The sequence below is a fragment of the Hypanus sabinus genome, chromosome 4 (genome assembly GCF_030144855.1).
Source record: "Hypanus sabinus isolate sHypSab1 chromosome 4, sHypSab1.hap1, whole genome shotgun sequence".
Taxonomy (NCBI): Eukaryota; Metazoa; Chordata; class Chondrichthyes; order Myliobatiformes; family Dasyatidae; genus Hypanus; species Hypanus sabinus.
The window spans coordinates 91,698,420-91,722,608 of NC_082709.1; the positions used below are offsets into that span (position 1 = coordinate 91,698,420).

A 24,189-nucleotide genomic window follows, 5' to 3' on the forward strand; every position below is an offset into this window, starting at 1 on the left:
ACTCTTTATTTTCCACTCACCCTAAATTCTTCCACTTCTGACCTTTTTCCTTTAAAAACACTCAATCATGTCTAACTTTCTGAAGAGTATCTGCTGCTCCATTTTGCCATTCCTCAAAGTGTTTTTGTTTAGTTTGAAAAATTTGCTTTGCTTTAACAGGTTGGTAGCTGTTTCAGGTTCGTTGTAAAAATGCCTTATCACCAATGATATGTTTTGTAACTTCAAAACATTAAATTAATTCAAATGAAAATGTGAGTTTAATTTAGGTTTACTTTAACTGAGACGTGCAAGTATCATGTGGTAGCATGATGGCGTATGCAAATAATGTGTTTTTATATATAAACCACAATTAATTATTTAAACAGAGAATACTTCAAACAATGTATATGCAAGATTACTCCAATATTATTGAAATATTAAATATGTAACACCTATGACCTCAGTTCTAGACTCATCCAAGTTCAATGGAAAATGCCTGCTTGAATTTACCCTGTCTATAGAACCATAGAACACTACAGCACAGTACAGGCTCTTCAGCCCTCCATGTTGTGCCGACCCATATAATCCTTAAAAAAAGTACTAAACCTACACTACCCCATAACCTTCCATTTTTCTTTCATCCATGTGCCTGTCCAAGAGGCTTTTAAATACCCCTAATATTTTAGCCTCCACCACCAAGGCAAGTCATTCCAGGCACTCACAACCTTCTGTGTAAAAAACTTACCCCTGATGTCTCCCCTAAACTTCCCTCCCTTAATTTTGTACATATACCCTTTGGTGTTTGCTTTTGGTGCCCTGGGAAACAGGTACTGACTATCCACCCTACCTATGCCTCTCATAATCTTGTAGACCTCTATCAAGTCTCCTCTCATTCTTCTACGCTCCAAACAGAAAAGTCCCAGCTCTGCTAACCTTGCTTCATATGACTTGTTCTCCGATCCAGGCAACATCCTGGTACATCTCCTCTGCACCCTCTCCATAGCTTCCACATCCTTCCTATAATGAGCTGACCAGAATTGAACACAATACTCTAAGTGCGGTCTCACCAGAGATTTGTAGAGTTGCAACATGACCTCTCTACTCTTGAACACAATCCCCCTGTTAATGAAGCCTAGCATCCCATAGGCCTTCTTAACTACCCATGCAGCAACCTTGAGGGATGTATGGATTTGAACCCCAAGGTCCCTTTGTTCATCCACACTCTTAAGTAACTGACCATTAATCCTGTACTCATTCTTCTGGTTTGTCCTTCCAAAATGCATCACCTCACACTTGACTGGATTGAACTCATGTATTAACTCATATATAATAATATATTATACTCATTATATGCCTCATAATTTTGTATATCTCTATCAAATTCCCCCTCATTCTCCTGTGCATAAAGTTATTTTTTAATATTGATAAAGAAAATGGCTGAAATAAACATGGGTAAACATGGAGAATGAGACTGGTGAATTATTACCAATAAATAAGGGCAGGGACACAAAAGACTGCAGAAAATGGAGCAAAAAGCAAACTGCTTGAAGCTTCACCTGTAATAATGCTCTTGTTAGTAGTCCCTTACATATGAAAGCATTGTAGTAAAATTGAAGGCACTATAAAGATGATTCACCAGTGCAATTCCTGAGACAAGTGAGTTGTCCTACCACATAAATAGTTTGGGCCTATATCCCTTAGATCTGACAAGAAGGGAAGGCGGACCTTTTGCAAACATATAGGATCCTAAAGGGGCAGATGTTAGGATGTCACTAGAGGGAGAATCTCACTACAAGTTAAGGAGCTGATCAGTTAATACTGTGGGACACAGAGATTTCTTCTCACAGAGGGTGTTGGATCTCTGGAATTCCTTGCCCCAGTGGGCAGTGGAAGTTGGATCATCCCTGGGCCTTACTCACCTGCCCCATGGTCTCAGACCGACGGGTCTGCATTTAAGACCGAGGAGTGAAACAATCGCTTCTCTCAGAGGGCGGTGGGTCTTTGTGAGGGCAAAGACTATGTGTATATTTAAAGCCAAAGCAGATTTCAAATTGGTCATGATCAATGATCAAAGAGCAGGAAAGTGGTTTTGAGGCTGACCATCTATTTCCCTCCATTGATGCGCCTGATTTGTTGAGCTTCAGCTTGTTGCCCTAAGTTCCAGATTGGAACAGCTTTCTCCCCTCCACCATTGGATTTCTGAATGGTCCACGAACACTACCTCACTATTCCTCTGGTACTATCTAATTATCTGTAAGTTTGTCTTGCACTGTGCTGCTGACACAAAACAGCAAATTTCATGACGTATGTCAGTGATTCTGAACGGGCAAGCAGGCTTGCGGGACTGATTAGTCTGGAATCAGGAAATTTACAAGTAATACAGTGTGGTCCAACTCATTCCTGCTGACTGAGGTGCTCACCAAATTAGTCCCATCTGCCTGTGTTTGGCCCATATCCCTCTAAACCCCTCCAATCCACGTACTTAGCTAAATGTTTGTTACTGTTGTTACTGTATCTGCCTCAACCACTTCTTCTGACGGCTTGTTCCATCTACACTCAGTGACCACGTTATCACTTAGATAGAGATAGATACTTTGTTGATCCCAAAGGAAATTACAGTGTCACAGTAGCAATACAAGTGCACAGATATACAAATATTAGAAGAGAAGTAAGAAAGAATAAAGATAAGTTACCTCAAACAGTTTAACAAGAGGGGCTCATCACTTCCCTGGCTACAGGTTGAGTCATTATAGAGCCTAATGGCCGAGGGTAAGAATGACCTCATGTAGCACTATTTGGAGCAGCGCAGTTGTCTCAGTCTATTACTGAAAGTGCTCCTCTGTTCAGCCAAGGTGGCATGTGGAGGGTGAGAAATATTGTCCAGAATTGCCAGGATTTTCCGTAGGGTCCTTTGTTCTACCACAGCCTCCATTGTGTCCAGTTTGACTCGCCAGCCTTTCTAATCAGTTTATTGAACCTGTTGGCATCACCCGTGTTGATGCCATGCCCCAGCACACCACCACAGGGAAGATTGTTCTGGTGACAACAAACTGGTAGAACATGTGAAGGAGAGGCCTGCATATTCCAAAGAACCTCAGTCTCCTCAGGAAGTAGAGGCGACTCTGGCCCTTCTTGTACACAGCCTCTGTGTTGTTGCTCCATTGAGGTAATGGTTGCTCCATTGTCATCCAGGTAAACCCCCAGGTACTTGTTGGGCCTCACCACGTCTGCATTAGTTACTCCTGTACACCTGATCACTAATGCAAACATCTAATCAGCCAATCATGTGGCAGTAGCTCAATGTAAAAAAGCATGCGGACATAGTCAAGAGGTTCAGTTGTTGTTCAGACCAAACATGAGAATGGGGAAGAAATGTGATCTAAGTGTCTTTGACCATGAAATAATTGTTGGTACTGATCAAGGTAGTTTGTGTATCTCAGGAACTGTTGGTTTCCTGAGAATTTCATGCACAACAGTCTCCAGAGCTTACAGGGAATGGTGCAAAGAACAAAATACACCCAGAAAGTGTCTTTGTTAATAAGGTCAGAGGAGAATGGCCAAACTGGTTCAAGCTGGCACAAAGGCCATACGTTACCAGAGTGGTGTGCAGAAGGGTATCTCTGTTCTCACAACAAGTAAAGTTTTGGAGTGGATGGGCTACAACAACAGAAGCCTGTTATATTTTGTAATTCCCAAAACACAGAACTAATAAAAAGAAACAGGCAGCGCAGGAATGCGTGTGCGAGCTTTGTTCTTCCACTTTAACTGAGGCGTGTGCGCATGACATGGTGGCGTAATGACGTATGCCCTTCACATACTTCTACATATAACCCATAGTGAACTATGTAAACAACAAAGAATGCTTAATCAAACAATATATTTACAATATTCCTGAAGTATTAAATACACAACAAAGACCACAAACATACACTGAGTGTACATACCTCCATCTGAGTAAAGAAGTTGCCACGCAGGCCCCTTTTAAAACTTTCACCTCTCATTTTAACTCTGTGCTCTCTAATTTTTAGTTCCCTTTCCCTTTCTATACCCCAAATGATTTTATACAGCTCTATTTCATCACCCCTCAATCTCCCAAATTCCAGTGCCTGCCAAACCTTTCCCCATAACTTGGGCCCTGAAAACCTGGCAGCATTCTGGTAAATCTTCTCCTTCTGCTTCGATAATGTATTTCCTACAACAGGCTGACTAAAACTGTACACAATACTCCAAGAGCAGCCTTGTACGACTGTAACATGATGTCTTAATGCCAATACTCAGTGCCAAATGCCTTCTTCACCAACCTGAGTACCCGTGATGCCTCTTTCAAAAAATCATTTGTACCCTCAGTTCCCTTGTTCTGCAAAGCTCCCTTTACTTTAAACTCCTGAAGGGCAGGATGAATGCAAACTGGCTTTTACTCCTTAGGTTGTATAAGACTCCTTAGGTTGTATAAGCTTTAGGGTGAAGGGAAACCTGAGGGGTATCGTCTTCATTCAGAGGATGGTGTGAGTGTGGAATGAGCAGCCAGCAGAAGTGTTAGATGCTGATATAATTGTATCATTTAAGAGAAGTTTGGATAGGCACGTGGATGAGAGGTGTGGAGGGCTACCGGCCTGGTGCAGGTCAATGGGACTAGTGTAACAAAAATATTTTAAAATTCATTCCTTTTTTTTCTGATTCAGCAGCAAGAGGTATTCACAAACAAAGGAGGTTAAGGTTAAAAAGTATTAGAGTTACACAAAGAATAAAAACTAGAAAGAAAATGGTTAATAAAATATAAAAAGTGACAAAATAATACTAATCACTAACCATATCATACAATATACTACCAGACTCTGTGTGTGTGTGTGTGTGTGTGTGTGTGTGTGTGTGTGTGTGTGTGTGTGTGTGTGTGTGTGTGTGTGTGTGTTTGTTTGTGTCTGTCTGTATCTCTGTCTCTCTATCTCTACCTCCAACTCTTAGCACTAATCTCGGCCCAGCCTAAGAGAAGATTTTCACTTGCACAAAGTTGTTGTTATACCTGTCATGACCCTTTACCCTAGTACTTTCCCAGACAGCGCTATTTTCACCATTATCTACTCTGACTGGTACTCACACTAAGTTCTCAAAACATGAAATTGCAGGGGCCCTGGCAGAAATATTTAAAATGTCGATATCCGCGGGTCAGGTGCCGGAGGATTGGAGGATAGCTCATGTAGTTCCGTTGTTCAAAAAAGGCTCAAAAAGTAAGCCAGGAAATTATAATTTCCTAAATTATAATTATAGGAAATTATAGCCAGTAAGTTTGACATCGGTAGTAGGTAAATTATTGGAAGGAATACTAAGAGATAGGATCTACAAGTATTTGGATAGACAGGGACTTATTAGAAACAGTCAGCATGGCTTTGTGCGTGGTAGGTCATGTTTAACCAATCTATTAGAGTTTTTTGAGGAAGTTACCAGGAAAGTAGATGAAGGGAAGGCAGCAGATGTTGTCTGCATGGACTTTAGTAAGGCCTTTGACAAGGTCCCACACAGGAGGTTAGTTAAGAAGATTCAGTTGCTAGGTATACATGGAGAGGTAACAAATTGGATTAGACATTGGCTTAATGGAAGAAGTCAGAGAGTGGTAGTGGAGGATTGCTAGTCTGAGTGGAGGCCTGTGACTAGTGATGTGCCGCAGGGATCAGTGCTGGGTCCATTGTTATTTGTCATCTATATCAATGATCTGGATGATAATGTGACAAATTGGATCAGCAAATTTGCTGATGATTACAAAGATTGGAGATGTAGTGGACAGTGAGGAAGGTTTTCAAAGCTTGCAGAGGGATTTGGACAAGTTGGAGGAATGGGCTGAAAAATGGCAGATGGAGTTTAATGTGAACAAGTGTGAGGTATTGCACTTTGGAAGGTAGAACATACAAGGTAAATGGTAGGACACTGAGGAGTGCAGTAGAACAGAGGGATCTGGGAATACAGATACATAATTCCCTAAAAGTGGTGTCACAGGTAGGTAGGGTCGTAAAGAGAGCTTTTGGTACATTTGCCTTTATAAATCAAAGTATTGAGTATAAGAGTTGGAATGTAATGGTGAGGTTGTATTGGTGACCGAATTGGACATTGGTGAGACCGAATTTGGATTATTGTGTGCAGTTTTGGTCACCTAATTTACTGAGTTAAATACTGTATGTAATTAGTTTTGCTACAATAAGTGTATGGGACGCTGGAAAAATGTTGAATTTCCCCTTGGGGATGAATAAAGTATCTATCTATCTATCTAATTACAGGAAGGATATTAATAAGGTTGAAAGAGTGCAGAGAAGGTTTACAAGGATGTTGCCGGGACTTGAGAAACTGAGTTACAGAGAAAGGTTGAGTAGGTTAGGACTTTATTCCCTGGTCCGTAGGAGAATGAAGGGTGATTTGATAGAGGTATATAAAATTATGATGGGTATAGATAGAGTGAATGCAAGCAGGCTTTTTCCACTGAGGCTAGGGGAGGAAAAAAACCAGAGGACATGGGTTGAGGGTGAAGGGGGAAAAGTTTAAAGTGAACATTAGGGGGGACTTCTTCACGCAGAGAGTGGTGGGAGTGTGGAATGAGTTGCCAGATGAAGTGGTGAATGCGGGCTCACTTTTAACATTTAAGAAAAACTTGGACAGGTATATGGATGAGAGGGGTTTGGAGGGATATGACCCAGGTGCAGGTCAGTGGGACTAGGCAGAAAAATGGTTCGGCACAGCCAAGAAGGGCCAAAAGGCCTATTTCTGTGCTGTAAAGTTCAATGGTTCTATAGCTGAGGACTGGTTCGTTTCTACATTCTCACTTCCCGGACAAACACCATGTTATGTTTCGTAACTCCAAAGTGTAAAACTAATCAGAAGAAAAACAAGGGAGTCTGAAATGAGAATCTAACTTCATTCTTTATTTTAAGTGAGGCATGTGCATATCATGTGGTAGTGTCAAGACATGTGCAATTCACATTTTCACATCTAAACCATAATGAATTGTTTAAACAAACGAAGAATACTTAATCAAACAATACGTTTATAATATTACTGGAATATTAAATACTCAACACACCATTTTGTCTTACAAACTTCCGTTCAGTGCTACAAATGTTAGCATTACCAAGGAGGAATCACATTTAACTCTTATTGAGACAGAAGAACAGACTGGCACAGACTAGATAGGCTGGTGGTCCTGCTTTTATACTCTGATGCTCTATGACTGTGACTACCCGGTTCTATTCCTGTTCGCACTGCTCATGGAAAAAAGACCATGGTTGTAGAGGTGACTGATCAGCCCTGGGACGCTCAGTGCTGATGCAAATCAGCCCTAAGTGCAGAGACTCTGAGCAAGATGATTGATGCACCATCAATAACTCACTCTGAGACGTAAGGCGAGATATCGGCTTTTATTGACTGAAGAAGGAACCAGCAGTGAGTGACCATCATATTACATCCTGGAGAATGAGGCAGAGGATTAGACCTGAATCGCCTTTATACAGGGGCCTGTGGGAGGAGCCACAGGAGCAGTCAGCAGGGGGTGTGTCCAGACAGGCACATAGTTCACCACATTCACCCCCCCCTTTGTTTGAAAGAGTCACCATGTGGCAAAATTTCTTACAGGTCAAGTCTATCAGGTGGTCGAACCTGTCGCAGCGATCTACGTAGCACCGGCTGTGATTGCACAGACGCCGGCGGTGGTGATTGCACAGGGGACGGAGGTTGTGCTGGTTCCAGCTCATGCATGTGTGAGGCACCTGGTATATAAGTGTCATGAGGAGTCCATGTAGGGCCTGGTGAGCGCGGTGTCACCTCGGGTACAGGGTTCATAGTTACCGGAGAGTGTTCAGGGTAGTGGTCTGCTGCACCTGCGGGCGCCAGGTCGCGGATGGAGGCCGTATCCTCCCGCCCATCAGGTAAGACCACGTAAGCATACTAGGGGTTCGCATGCAGAAGGTGAACCCTCTCGACCAGCGGGGAGTATTTATTGCTCCTCACATGTTTCCGGAGCAGCACTGGCCCCGGGGACATCAGCCAAACTGGTAGAGCGGTCCCAGTGACAGACTTCCTGGGAAAAGAGAATAGGAGTTCGTGGGGGGGGGGGGGGGGGCCACCATCCAACCACCTGGGCCCTCCAAGGGCTTGTGCTTGGCCCAATGATCCCCTCCCTGAGCAACCACTGCACCGGTTTACAGTCGGGGTCAGGTTGGCGAACAGCGGCGGGGGAGGGACCTTGAGAGTGGAGAGACTGCAAGTGGTGTCGGTAGCGCAGCTGTCGTGTTGGATGGGATGTGTGTGTCGCTGTGTGTGTGTGGTCAGTGGTGATGCAGTCCCGCAGAACTGAGGATTCCGGACAGTGAGTGGTGGGAGGGGCCCGTCATATACCATAGTCACACTTTCGAGATGGCTCTGGAAGTCCAGCCCCAATAGCACAGGTACGCACAGATTAGGCATGACCAGTAGCGCAAAGTTCCGATAGTCTGTGCCTTGCACCACCAAAGTCGCTACACAACCCGCCCGGATGTCTGTGGAATGTGACCCAGAAACCAAATGGATCTTCTGACTTACCGGCCGTGTTGCGAGTCTGCAGCATTGCACTGTGTCCGGGTGAATAAAACTCTCAGTGCTGCCCGTGTCAAACAGGCATCTTAGTCCAGTGCCCCTCCACCAGGATGTCCATCATGGACCTTGCAAGCTGGTGTGGGGCGCTTTGGTCGAGGGTTACAGTGGCCAGAGTTGAATCGCCGTCGGGGTGCCCGGTAAGCATCGGAGGGTCGGGGGCGGGGCGTGCTGACGTCGACAAAGATGGCCGCTCACATCCGGGGTACCCGGGAAGCATCGGAGGGTCGGGGGCGGGGCGTGCTGACCCCGACAAAGATGGCCGCCCACATCCGGGCATGCAAGATGGCGGCCCCCACGTTTCACCCGCAGCGCTGCACTCCGCTCGCAGTTTAGACTTACAGACCTTGGCGAAATGGCCCCACTTTCCGCAGCTGGAGCAGGTCGTTTCTCGCGCTGGACAGCGTTTTCGAGAGTGTTTTTATGGCCACAGAAATAACAAAGCACAGGCTTCTGACGGGCTGCCGCTGTGGTCGGGTTCGGGGAGCTCGTGGAATCGCGACTGGCAGCGGCGAATTCGCTCCCGGGAGCCGGCGGTGGCGGGGTCTGAAGCGTCCACGGAACCGGCGGGGAATCGCGCAACTGGACAGCATCGGCGTTATGCAGCGCAGCTTCCAGAGCATTGGCCGTCTCGATCGCCGAGTGTAAGGTAAGGTCTGAGTTTTCCAGCAGTCGCTGGCGCATGTACACTGACCTCAGTCCCGTCACAAAGGCGTCTCGCATCAGCAGCTCCGCATGCTGTTCTGCCGTGAGCGTCTTGCAGTCACAAGCTCGGAGTGTCTGTAGTGCTCGGAGAAACTCGGCGCTCGATTCTCCAGGCCGCTGTCGCAGGGTAGCTAAACGATGTCTTGCGTAAACGGTGTTCACCGGCCGCAGGTACTGTCTTTTGAGGGCGTCCAGTGCCCCTTCGTAGGTCGGCAGGTCCCGGATAATGGAGTAAACTTTGGGGGTGACCCTCGAGAGTAGAATTCTGTACATAACGGCAGGGTCAGTCGCACGAAGCTCCGCCAAGTATGATTGGAAGCATGCAAGCCAGTGTTCAAAAGCAAGAGCTGCTTCAGGGTCTTGGGGGTCCAAATCCAACCTTTCCGGACGTAAAACGGTTTCCATGTTTTAAAACTTTCAGTCAATAAAATTGATGCACCATCAATAACTCACTCTGAGACGTAAGGCGAGATATCGGCTTTTATTGACTGAAGAAGGAACCAGCAGTGAGTGACCATCATATTACATCCTGGAGAATGAGGCAGAGGATTAGACCTGAATCGCCTTTATACAGGGGCCTGTGGGAGGAGCCACAGGAGCAGTCAGCAGGGGGTGTGTCCAGACAGGCACACGTAGTTCACCACAATGATGGTGATTGATTTACTGCAGTAAATATGCAGTAGAAAACACACAAGCAGCTTCTGTCAGCAACAAAATACTGAACGCATAAAAGATGGGAAAATCAAAACATCATGGTGGTGTACAGGTTAATGTAACACTGTAAAAGTGCCAGCAACCCCAGTTGAATTCCACTGCTCTCTGAAAGGAGTTCGTAGATTCTCCCAATGACTGCTTAGGTTTCCTTCCACATTCCAAACAAGTATGGTTTGGTAGGTTAATTGATCACATGGATGTAATTGGGCAGTGCGGGCTCATTAGGCCAGAAGAGCCTGGAACTGTGCTGTCTCTGAATATAAGTACATAGATAGATAGATAGACCATCCAGGCCATTGTTGCCATCAGGAAGGAGATACAAGTCTCAGGTCCCACACCACCAGGTTCAAGAACAGTTATTACCCTTCAGCCATCAGGCTCCTGAACCAGTGTGGATAACCTCACTCACTTCAACACTGAACTGATTCCACAAACTATGAACTCACTTTCAAGGACTCTACAACTCATGTTAACTGTATTATTTATTTAAAATTATGATTTTTTTTGTATTTGCACAGTTTGTCTTCTTTTGCACATTGGTTGTCTGTCAGTCTTTGTAAATAGTTTTTCATTAATTCTGTTGTATTTCTTTGCTGTACTGTAAATCCTGCAAGAAAATGAATCTCAGGGCAGACTACGGCGACATATACATACTTTGATAAGAAACTTGCTTTGAACTTTTACCTTTTAACTATTATCCCTGGTTCTGTGCTGCCACATCCTTGCACCCTCTCCAATAAGCCTTGACTTCAGTATTAGAGCTGACGAGCTTCTAGTGTCAGTGTCTCTTCCTGCATATTTAAGGACAACTTAACTCTACTTTTCCACTTCAGAGTCTGCGGGGACTGAGAACTCCCTCCTTTTGCATCCAAACTCGATGCGCAGTGCAAAGCTCATGTTAGCTGAGGTGTGCACGTAGAGGGATGAGGGATTATGGTCTAAGAGTGCGTGTCATCCATTTAGGGTAGGGATAAGGCAACTTTTTTTCCTTGAGGGTCACATCTTTGGAATTTTTTCCTCAGAGGGATGTGCAACTATTGTAGTTCCTTTGAACATTTTAAGGAAGATGTACAGTAAATAGATACTAGCTAAGCAGTAGGGTAGAAAGCAACATAGGGTGGAGAGAAATTCAGAGCTGAGGTTACAATCAGAACAGACATGTCTGATTAAATGGCAGAGCAGACTCAAGTGGCCTGCTCCTAATTTGCATTGTTGCTGTGGATTTTGAGGTATCAGAGAAGGCTTATCTCCCTCTACAGGAATTACAAATTAAAGGAAGACATTGTTTCATAGAATCACACATGTACGGACATGGACAATCATCATGGTCCTGAAAAACGTCGTCTCTTTTTTACTGTGTACTGTACCAGCAGTTATGGTCAAAATAGCAATAAAAGGTGACATGACTTGACTTGAAGCACTAATCATGCACTAATCACTTTCTATAACCTCCCCATGTAACAATTGAGTCCTCCCCTAGGTTATACCACTCAGTCGATTAACCCCTACCAACCCAAACCAGTTTGGAATGTGGGGAAACCAGAGAAACAGAGGGAGCCCACATGGTCATAGAGCACATAAAACTCAACAGGTCAAGCAGCTTCAATGCAGGGAAGTGGACAGTGAAAGGTTCGGGTCAAGACTCTTTATTCCTCTCCAGAGATGATACTGGACCTGCTGTGTTCCTCCAGCATTTTCAGAATCAGGTTTAATATCACTGGCATATCTTGCAAAATTTGTTAACCTTGCAGCAGTTGTACAATACAATACATGATAATACAGAAAAAACAGGAATTACAGTAACTATAAAACAGTTAAATAAGTAGAGTGAAAAATAGGAAATAAAAAAGTAGTGAGATAGTGTTCATGGGTTCAATGTCCATTCAGAAATCAGATGGCAGAGGGAATGAAGCTGTTCCTGAACCACTGAGTGTGTGCCTTCAGGCTTCTATACCTCCTTCCTGACGGTAACAGTGAGAAGAGGGCATGTCCTGGGTGGTGGGGGTCCTTAATAATGGATGCTGCCTTTCTGAGGAACAGCCTTTTCAGATGCTGCGGAAGCTAGTACCTATGATGGAGCTGACTAATTTTACAACTACGATCCTGTGCAGTCACACCCCCCTCCCCCATACCAGATGGTGATGCAGCCAGTAAGAATATTCTTCACAGTACGTCTGTAGAAATTTTCAAATGTTTTAGGTGAAATTCCAAAACTGCTCAAATTCCTGATGAAATATAGCCACTGTCTTGCTTTCTTTATAGCTGCATCAATATGTTGGGACCAGATTAGGTCCTCAGAGATATTGACACCCAGGAACTTGAAATTGCTCACTCCCTCCTCTTCTGGTCCCTCCAAGGATTGGTTTGCGTTCCCTTGCATTAACCTTTCAGAAGTCCACAGTCAGTTCTTCGATCTTACTGATGTAGAGTGCAGAGTCGTTGCTGAGACACCACTCATTTAGTTCACTCCGGTAAGCCCTCTCTTCTCCTTCTGAGATTCTGCCAACAGCTGTATCATCAGCAAATTTATAAATGGCATTTAAGCTATACCTAGCCACACAGTCATGGGTATAGAGAGAGTAAGCAGTGCTCTAAGCACACACCCCTGAGGTGCACCAGTCTTGATTGTCAATGAGGTGAAGATGTTATCACCAATCCACACAGATTGTGGTCTCCTGGTTGGGAAGTCAAGGATCCAATTGCAGGGGGAGGTACGGAGGCCCAGGTTCTGTAACTTCTCAATCTGGATGGTGGGAATGATGGTATTAAATGCTGAGCTATAGTCGATGAACAGCATCCTGATGTAGGTGTTTGTGTTGTCTAGATGGTCTAAAGCTGTGTGAAGAGCCATTGAGATTGCATCTGCCATTGACCTACTGTGGCGATAGGCAAATTGCATCGGGTCCAGGTCCTTGCTGAGGCAGGAGTTAATTCTAGCCATGACTAATTCTCTCAAAGCATTTCCTCACCATAGATATGAGTGCTACTGGGTGATAGTCATTAAGGCGATCACACTGCTCATCTTAGATACTGGTAGAATTGTTGTCTTTTTAAAGCAGGTGGAAACTTCCGACTGTAGCAGTGAGAGGTTGGAAATGTCTTTGAACACTCCCGCCTGTTGGTTGGCACAAATTTTCAGAGCCTTACCAGGTACTCCACTGGGCCCTGCCACCTTGCAAGGGTGAACCCTCCTGAAAGACAGCTTGACATCAGTTTCCGAGACAGAGATCACAGATTCTTCAGATGCTGCAGGGATCTTCACAGCTGGAGTTTTATTCTCCCTTTCAAAGCGAGCATAAAAAGCATTGAGCTCATCTGGGAGTGACGTATCGCTGCCATTCATGATGTTGGGTTTCACTTTGTAGGAAGTAATGTCCTGCAAACCCCACCAGAGTTGTTGTACATCCGGTGTCACCTCCAGTCTTGCTTGGAATTGTCTTAGGCACAGACTCAGTGGCCAGTGCCTGTTTTCATGCTTTACTGCTGGACAAGGGGTGGACATGTTCCACTCATAGAAACATAGAAAACCTACAGGTGCTTCAGCCCACAATGTTGTGCCAAACAAGTCCTTGCCTTAGAAATTACCTTAGGTTACCCACAGCCCTTTATTTTTCTAAGCTCCATGTACCTATCCAGGAGTCTCTTAAAAGACCCTATCATATCCGCCTCCACCACCGTTGCCGGCAGCCCATTCCACACACTTACCACTCTCTGCATAAAAGCACCCCTGACATTTCCTCTGTACCTACTTCCAAGCACCTTAAAATTGTGCCTTCTCGTGCCAGCCATTTCAGCCCTGGGAAAAAGCCTCTGACTATCCACACGATCAATGCCTCTCATTATCTTGTACACCTCTAGCTGCTCACCTCTTATCCTCCGTTGTTCCAAGGAGAAAAGGCTGAGTTCACCCAACCTATTCTCATAAGGCATGCTCCCCATCTAGGCAACATCCTTGTAAATCTCCTCTGCACCCTTTCTATGATTTCCACGTCCTTCCTGTAGTGAGGTGACCAGAACTGAGCACAGTACTCCTGGTGGGGTCTGACCAGGGTCCTATATAGTTGTAACATTACCTCTTGGTTCTTAAACTCAATCGCACGATTGACGAAGGCCAATGCACCGTATGCCTTCTTAACTACAGAGTCAATCTGCGCAGCAGTTTTGAGTGACTTTGCCTTCCGTGGACAAGCCAGTTCTGGATCCACAAAGCATTATTCCCTTGGATGACCTGCCTTTGACAAAGCCATGCTGAATATTCCTAATCATATTATGCCTCTCCAAATGTTCATAAATCCTGCCTCTCAGGATCTTTTCCATCAACTTACCAACCACTGAAGTAAGACTCATTTGTCTATAATTTCCTGGGCTATCTCTACTCCCTTTCTTGAATAAGGGAACAACATCCACAACCCTTCAATCCTCCGAAACCTTTCCCGTCCCTATTGATGATGCAAAGATCATTACCAGAGGCTCAGCAATCTCCTCCCTCACCTCCTGCAGTAGCTGGGGTACATCTCGTTCAGTCCTAGTAACTTATCCAACTTGATGCTTTCCAGAAGCTCCAGCACATTCTCTTTCTTAGTATCTACATGCTCAAGCTTTTCAGTCCACTGTAAGTCATCCCTACAATTGCCAAGATCCTTTCTCGTAGTGAATACTGAAGCAAAGTATTCATTAAGAACCTCTGCTATCTCCTCCGGTTCCATACACACTTTTCCACTATCACATTTGATTGGTCCTATTCTCTCACATCTTATCCTCTTGCTCTTCGTATACTTGTAGTATGCCTTGGGGTTTTCCTTAATCCTGTCTGCCAAGTCCTTCTCATGGCCCCTTCTGGCTCTCCTAATTTCATTCTTAAACTCCTTCCTGCTGGCCTAATAATCTTCTAGATCTCTATCATTACCTAGTTTTTTGAACCTTTCATAAACTCTTCTTCTTGACTAGATTTACAACGACCTTTGTACACCACGGTTCTTGTACCTTTTACTGTCTTATTGGAACTTATGCAGAACTCCACGCAAATATCCCCTGAACATTTGCCATATTTCCCTGAGAATATCTGTCCCCAATTTATGCTTCCAAGTTCCTTCCTGATAGCCTCATATTTCCCCTTACTCTAATTAAATGCTTTCTTAATTTGTCTATTCCTATCCCTCTCCAATGCTATGGTAAAGGAGAAAGAAATCTCCAAAATGCTCCAGGTACAGCCTCTCCTCTTGTAGGCTTATCTAAATATTGTGTCAAGAAACTTTCCTGAACACACCTAGCAAGCTCCACCCCAGCTAAACCCCTCACTCTAGGAAAATGCCAATCAATATTGAAAGTAGATACCCCTGGGCATGACACACAGAGTCTTTCAAATATTTGGGCATCATTATGCCAAAAGATTTGGCAAAATTATCAGAATGTAATTATCAGCCTCTATATAAAAAAAAATTAAGGAAGATGTGGCAAGATGGAGCCTGAATCCTTTTTTCAGTCTCAGTTCAAGGATTGAGTCTATTAAAATGAATATACTGCCCAGACTGTTATATCTCTTTCAGACCCTACCATTAGAGATTAATCAAAATCAATTCAATGAATGGAACAAGATGCTATCAAGGTATATTTGGCAGGGTAAAAGGCCTAGAGTTCATCTCAAAACTTTGCAATTAGCAAAGGAAAAGGGGGGATGGGGCTTGCCTTCTCTTAGAGATTATTATTTTGCAGCACAGTTGAGAGCTGTGATATGTTGGTGCAACCCATCATATGACGCTCAATGGAAAAACATTGAGGAGCGGGTACTTCCCATCCCCATACAAACAATTTTGGCTGCAAAGGTACATAAATACTATTGATAACCCATGGGTGAAATTGACTCTTAAAATATAGAAAACCGCTATAAAAGAATATAAGCTAGAGGGAGATATTGCAATTCTTAAATGGTGTGCATACGACTCTGATTTTACACCAAATAAATTGGAAGCTAGATTTAAGGACTGGACAGCTGAAAGAATAACAGTTCTTCGCAACATAATGAAAGAAGGAACACTGTTCAGTTTTGAAATGCTTAAAGAGAAACACTTATTAGAAAAACAAGATTTTTATCGGTATTTACAGATGCAACAATATGTTAATAAGACGCTTACAAATGTATTCAAAGCAAATACATGCTTGATAGAGCTATTTAGAAAAGCATATAATTCAGATAATGGTAGTAGAATCATTTCAAGCATGTATAAGGGGTTGTCAAATCTTAAAACACATTCAACTTCATACATTAAAACAAAATGGGAGAAGGAAGGAGGGATAATTATATTTGAGGAAGAATAGACAACAATATGGAGATATCAATGGAAGTGTACCAATTCACAGAAGAGGAGGGAGTTTGGATGGAAAAACTTGATAAGATATTTTATTACACCCTCTCAGAAATCCCATTATGATAGTAACCTCCCTGTTTTCTGGAGAAATTGTGGAAAACAAAATGCAAATCATTATCATATTTTTTGGGACTGCCCTATTATCAAAAACTATTGGAGGGGGATACACAATGCCCTACAAGACATCTTTAAATGTGAAATACCCTTGGAGAGTAAGACCATATATTTTGGATATATACCTCAAGAATGGTTGAAAAGAGATAAATATTGAATGAATATATTGTTGGTGGCTGGTAAAAAGACTCTTACTAGGAAATGGTTATCACAGGAGAGCCCAACTTTAAGTGCATGGATGGAAATTACAATGGACATTTACAAAATGGAGAAGATAACAGCATCTGTTAATCATAAGCTGGAATAATTTGATTCATACTGGGAAAAATGGTTTAACTACATAATGCCTCATAGACCTGATTTTATTCTTACAAATCAATGAATCTGTTGTAAAAAAAAAGATCACTCCCTACTTGTACATAGTTCTTTCCTTTTGCTTGTTTTTTCTTTCTACTCTTTTCTATAAGTGTATACCCCAGATAAATACATTGTGGAGATTTTGTGATATATATGATTATATGATATATATGTACAATGTCTGAAATACATCTTATGGAAATGTTTGTTTGATGAACGATAAAAAAAATTACAAAAAAAACAATATTTGGGAAATTTAAATCTCCCACCACGGCAACCCTGTTATTATTAAACCTTTCCAGAATCTGTCTTCCATATCTGCTCCTCAATGTCCCTGTTACTATTGGGTGATCTGTAAAAAACACCCAGTAGAGTTATTGACCCCTTCCTGTTCCTAACTTCCACCCACAGAGACTCAGGAGACAATCCCTCTATGTCTTCCTCCTTTTCTGCAGCCGTGACAGTATCTCTGATCAACAATGCCACGCCCCCACCTCTTTTGCCTCCCTCCCTGTCCTTTCTGAAACATCTAAAGCCTGGCACTTGAAGTCACCATTCCTGCCCCTGAGCCATCCAAGTCTCTGTAATGGCCACAACATCATAGCTCCTGAAACTATTACCTCGTTTTCGTGCTGTACCTCTCAACGAGGTGTGGGACATGTTCCACTACTGAAACTATTACCTTCTCTTGTCCAATGTCGAAGCTGTTACCTTCCCTGCACCTCAGAGCCAGAAACAACACCCTCAGCCTTGCCCTCCAGTCTGTCCTCTGCTTCCGGTGCCCCAGCTCAGCTTACGACCCATTCAAAAACACGATGCAGAATAACAACAGTCTTTGGTTTCTGCTCCCCTTCAGATCACCTCGACAGCATCTGCAGCGTTTCGAGGCAATGCTGCAGTGAGAATGTGGAATACAACACCTGTCATCTGTTGGAGCAGCTTCTTTGATTTCAGGTAGGACGTTGATCTATAAATATCGCCTATGGCCACGTAAAGGGAGTCTTACTGATGCTGTCTGCGTAGCTTGGCAGAGGGAGGTGAAGGACTGACACTGTACATGAGGTTTCACTACAGCGCAATCCAAGTATCGGTCATGATTTGTCATATGTCAACATCCCTGCTTCTTTAACCTCTGATCCTACCCCTCCCTTCCTCCAGCTACTTCCTCCAACCCCTCTCTCCTGTCCCTCCCATCTCCCTATTTCTACTTCTCCTGCCCCCACTACCTCCCCCTCCCCTCCCTATCATCTAGCTGATCCTTCCTACCTCCCTTCCCTCCTATACCTACCCCTCCCAACTGCTATCATTGTTCTCACTTCTCCCCTTCCTCCCTCACCCCTCCATTCCTTCTACTCCTAGCTCTTCTACTCATTCTTCCCTGCCACCATCTTCCTCCCTCTTGCACTTCCCTTTCTTCAATCCCTCTCTCCCTCCCCCCCTCCAGTTCTTCTACTCCCATTCTCCCTCCCTCCTGTCCCACCATCCCTCCCATGCCTCCCTTCCTTAAAACCCATCTCTTTCTTATATCCTTCCCTCTCCCCTAGTCCTACCTCTCCTACTCCTCTCTTTTCTTCCTCCCTCTCCACCTACCACTGCCCTTCCTACCTCCCACTCCCCTACTTCTACCCTTCCTTTTTCTACCTCCCTCTCCCCTACTCCTATCCCTCCCTTTTCTTCCTCCCTTCCTTCGACACCTACCTCTCCATCTTTCCTAAATCTCCCTTCCTCCTCCCACCTATCTTTCCTCCCGTATATCTACTCTTTCCCTCCTACCCCTCCCTCCCTTCCACTCCTCTCCTACCACTCCATACTTCCTACCTTCTCCTTCATTCCTCCACACCTTCTCCCTCCTACCACACCCCTCCTGTACCTTCTTCCCTCCCACTCATCCCTCTCTCTTGAACTTCCTCCTCACCCTCTTTCTTATGTCTATTAATTTCTTTCTATCCCTCCATTCCTCCTACTTCCTCCAACCTCTTTCTACCCCTCCCTCCAACCTCTGCCCTCCTGCTATAGCAGTTCAGATTGTAGTTTGGAGAGGTTTATTGACAGTTTTCAGTGAGTGCTTCAGTGGGCAGGGACCATAAGACATAGGAGCAGAATTCGGCCATTTGGCTTGTCGAGTCTGCTCCACCATTATCCCTCTCACCATCATTCTCCCCACTTCTTCCCCTAATCTTTGAGGCCCTGATTACTCAAGAATCTATCAACCTTCACTTCAAATGTACCCAATTGGAGTCCACAGCTGTCCCTGGCAATGAATTCCACAGATTCACTCCCCTCTGGCTAAAGAAATTCCTCCTCATCTCCGTTCTAAATGGACGTCCCTCTATTCTGAGGCTGTGCCCTCTGGTCCTAGACTCTCCCGCAATAGGAAACATCCTCTCCATGTCCACTCTATCTGGACCTTTCAATGTTTGATAAGATTCAATGGTTCCATTTAATAACACAGAATGTATCCAATATACAACCTGGAATTTTTACTCTCTGCAGACATCCTCAAAACAGAAGAAAAAGCTCCAAAGAACGAATGACTGAAACAATGTAAGAACCCAAAGCTCCCTCCCCCTCCCCTCACACACACAAGCAGCAGCAAAAGCATCAACACTCCCCCCCCAACTTATCTAAGCGCCAGCCTCCCCTCCCACCATGCAAGCACAGCAAAGCTCCAAAGAGACCATGATCTAGAGTCCAGCGCAAGCCAGTGTCCCTCCCAACACTTACACATCTCAGCACGAATCTCAACATTCTCTTTCATGAATGAGTGAGAGGGAAATATCATTCCTGCTATTCCAATGAGATGCCCCCTCATTTTTCTAAACTCCAGCAAGTACAGGCCTAGATCTATCAAACATCCCTGAGTCAGCTGGAGACGCTCATGGAGTGAGTACCGTTTTGGATTCGCTCCATAACCTTTACTTTTTTTAACCTTTGATCACCCTTATTCAGCTTATTTTTACCTATATCGAAAGTTTCTTTATTCTTTTTTTTTGGATTTACTGCCAAGAGTTTGTTGTGAACTTTTGATGATATGCAAACAGAAATGTCTCTCAGGTCTAAGGGACGGGATCCCGGACGTAATCCGAACGGTAACGGAAAAAAGCAGGCTCCGACACAACAAACACAATTAACTTTTGAATTGTTTATGGAGGTTTTGGATGAAAAATTTGCTGAACTAAAACAATTTTTTAAAGAAGATATAAAGGCTTTTCAAGAGTACATGGTTAAGACGGATTTAGTAATTAAACAGCAACAAGCTCTTATTGCGTCTCTGCAAGAAGAAGCTCGGAAGCGAGATTTGACTATTGGAAAACTGCAACAGGATTTAATTTCGACCATTAAGCTGATGGATGCCCTTAAAGCCAAGAGCGACGATTTTGAGAATCGGTCCAGAAGACAGAACTTACGTATACTTGGTCTTCCAGACGGCATAGAAAAAGGTGACCCTTCGAAATATTTTGCTCAACTTTTAAAAGAAGCGTTTCCGACGATTTTCCCGAATAACCCCCCTTTATTGGATCGGGCACATAGAATTCGGCGTCGATCACCGAGTGTTACAGACAAACCTTCGGTGGTAATTGTCTGGTTCCATTATGTACATGACAAAGAACAAGTTATAAGAGCAGCTCGTCGGGTAGGAATGATTAAAATCAAAGATTTTTGCTTCCGCCTGATCGAAGATTTTAGTTCAGATCTTTTAAAAAGAAGGCTTCTTTTTAAACCGTTGATGGCTGAATGTTATGAGAAAAATCTGAAACCTGCGCTTCTATACCCTGCAAAGCTTCGAATTTCTCCGTCGAATGCTCCACGACAAGTTTTCCTTTCAACTTCAGAAGCGAGAAAATATCTGGAGGAGAACTTCCCTACTGCTACAGACACCAGTCTTTAATAAATGAACGATTCTGATCGTGTAAGATGGTTCTCGATCTCTTAAACCAGAATTATAATCTGGTTATTGGTGTAGGTTCATCCTACACTTTATACTCAAGTTAAAGTGTGTTTGCGTCATGTTAATTGTTTTGCCTTATACACTTTAATCATTTAACTACATACTTGTCTATTAACTTTGTTCCTTCGAAGGTATATTTTTAATTCTTTGAAAGTAAATTTTTCCTTGATTAAGATGGTGGTTTTTTGGGAAAGATTTTTGGTTTTGCTTAAGATGGCATTATGTTTATATTTTTCGTGTTTCTTCCAGACAATGCATCGCTTATCTCAGCTTAAATATTTTTTGTTTTGTCTGGGCCAGAGCCTGAGTTATAATTGTTTTTTAGTGATTATATTTTTATTCTTTTTACAACTAACTATACTTAGAAATATGGTTTTTATTATAGCGATTTTATTTTTAAAGTTGGGGTGATTCTTTTATATATATCCTTTTTATATGGAGTGTTCTTCAGCTGACATGGAGGTAGGATTAGTCTTACTTTTTCTCTTTTTAAGTCATATTTTGGCTTTTTCTCTTTTTCTCGGGGGGTGGGGGGATGGTCTGTTTTCTAATTCTATTTTGTGTTAGTGTTAGTTTGTGTTAGTTTTTTTTATTCGGGCTGTTTTTGAACTTCAAATATGTCTGTGTTGTTGTCACTTCCGGGTTTTCTCACTACTTTTGTTCCTCTTCCGGGTGCATGAGTTTATAAGTTGGTTAACCCTTTCTATACCAAAGGGTTGATTTTAGAATTATGGCTCAGACCATTAATTTTGTGTCTTGGAATACTAATGGTTTAAATCATCCAATTAAACGAAAGAAGATTTTCAAAGTATTCCAAAGACTTAATGCTCATATCATTTTTGTACAAGAAACTCATGTGAGGAGGGAGGACAAATTTCGTTTTTTTAGATTTTGGCGGGGTCAACAGTATCACGCAAATTCGAATGCTAAAGTAAAAGGAGTTTCAATTTTTATTGACTCCTCTATTTCATTTGTTCAACATGATATTTTTTCGGATCCGAATGGCAGATTTTTGTTAATTACAGGTTTACTTTGTAATAAAAAGGTTGCTTTGGTTAATGTTTATGCTCCAAATGTGGATTGTCCTGACTTTTTTAAGTCTTTATTTACTTCTTTACCCAATCTAAACGAATATAAGTTAATAATGGGTGGTGACTTTAATTGTTGTTTAAATCCTCTGATGGATAAATCTTTATCTATTCAGACTTTACCTAATAAGTCGGCCACTTGTATTAACTCTTTTTTGACTGACAATGGAGTTTTTGATATTTGGAGATTCCGGTATCCTAAAGACAAAGAGTTTTCTTTTTTTCTCACATGTTTATCACTCTTATTCAAGAATTGATTATTTTTTTGTAGACTCTTGTTTTATTCCATTGGTAATCGGTTGTAACTATGATATTATAGCTATCTCTGATTATGCTCCGTTATTACTTTCTATGAAATTTACGGATACAGCTTTTAATGCTAGACAATGGCGATTTGACTCTACCTTGTTGCAAGACTCTGACTTTATAAAATTTATGGAGGAGCAGATCGACTTCTTCTTCTCAACTAATTCTACAGATGATATTTCCTGCGGAACACTTTGGGACACTTTTAAAGCTTATATACGTGGACAGATTATTTCTTATTCTGTTGGTTTGAGGAAACGTATCAAGATGGAAACTCTTTTATTGGTTGATAAAATTAAAGAGATTGATAAGAAATATTCGATTGCTCCTAGTAAGGAGTTTTACAAACAAAGGGTTGAACTTCAAATGGAACATAAGTTTATTACTTACATCCTCAATTGAAAATCAATTAATGAAAACTAAATCTGATTTTTATATACATAGTGATAAATCTGGTAAACTGTTAGCTAGTCAATTGAAGAATGCTCTGGTTAAACGTCAAATCACTAAGATTGGTCAGCAGAATGGGAATTTGACAGTTAATCATGATGAGATAAATAAGGCATTTCAAGATTTCTATACCTCCCTGTATCAATCTGAATTTCCTCAAGATTATAATACCATGTCTGATTTTCTTGGAAAATTAAATTTTCCAAGGTTATCATCTGATGATCTTTTGATATTGGATACTCCTATTACGGATGTAGAAATTAAGGGGGCTATTTCCTCAATGAATTCTGGGAAAGCACCGGGTCCAGATGGTTATACAGTTGAATTTTTAAAATTTTTTTCCGCTACTCTTTCCCCTTGGTTAGGTAAGGTTTTTGAGGAGGCCATTGGATTAGGGAATTTGCCACAATCTTTTTAAAGAGCTTCCATTTCTCTAATATTGAAGAAAGATAAAGACCCTACTAATTGTGCTTCTTATAGACCAATATCCTTATTGAATGTAGACTCCAAGATTTTTTCTAAGTTACTGGCATCTAGATTGGAGAAGGTATTACCCAAAATTATTTCAGATGATCAAACTGGCTTTATTAAAAATCGTTATTCTTTTTTTAACATTAGGAGATTGTTGAATATTGTTTATACTCCCTCACATGATACTTCAGAATGCGTGATTTCATTAGATGCGGAGAAAGCATTTGATAGAGTTGAATGGCCTTACTTATTTAATGTGTTGGAGAAGTTTAATTTTAGTCCGATATTTATATCATGGATTAAATTGATTTATCATACTCCAGTAGCCTCAGTGGTTACCAATAATCAAAGATCTCCCTTTTTTCGCCTATTTCGGGGCACTAGACAGGGATGTCCTCTTAGTCCATTACTATTTAACATTGCCTTAGAACCTTTGGCAATTGCCATCAGACAATCACAGGATATTTTGGGTATTAATCGTGGGACAGATATTCATAAGTTATCTTTGTATGCAGATGATTTATTATTATTCATTTCTAACCCGGAGAAATCCATTCCAGCAGTTTTATCATTATTGGCTCAATTTAGTGAGTTTTCTGGGTATAAGTTAAATCTTAATAAAAGTGAATTGTTTCCATTGAATAAACGGGTCCCAATTTATGGAAATTTACCCTTTAAATTAGTTAATGACTCTTTTACTTATTTAGGGATCAAAATCACAAAAAACCAGAAAGATTTGTTTAGATTTAATTTTTTACCCTTAATTGATCAGATTAAAGGTTTGTTTACTAAGTGGTCACCTTTGTCTCTATCCCTAATAGGTAGGATTAATGCTATTAAGATGGTTATTTTACCTAAGTTTTTATATATTTTTCAAGCGATACCAATTTTTATCCCAAAATCTTTTTTTACTAATGTTGACTCTAAAATTTCTTCATATATATGGCAGTATAAAAATCCCAGGTTAGGTAAAACATATTTACAGAAGACAAAAAAGGAAGGCGGGTTAGCATTACCTAATTTCAGATTTTACTATTGGGCAGTTAATATTAGATATTTGTTATGTTGGTTGAAAGATGGGGGT

The 24,189-nt window shown here is 42.2% G+C and overlaps 1 protein-coding gene across 1 annotated transcript in view; it reads left to right on the plus strand.

The window, feature by feature from the left end:
* si:dkey-91i10.2 (uncharacterized protein LOC555224 homolog) overlaps positions 1-24,189 on the plus strand; it is a 303,051-nt gene that overhangs the window by 49,786 nt on the left and 229,076 nt on the right. The window contains exon 2 of the mRNA XM_059967655.1: positions 17,698-17,795. The gene's annotated coding sequence lies outside the window, so the exon portion shown is untranslated. The remainder of the gene's footprint in view (positions 1-17,697; positions 17,796-24,189) is intronic.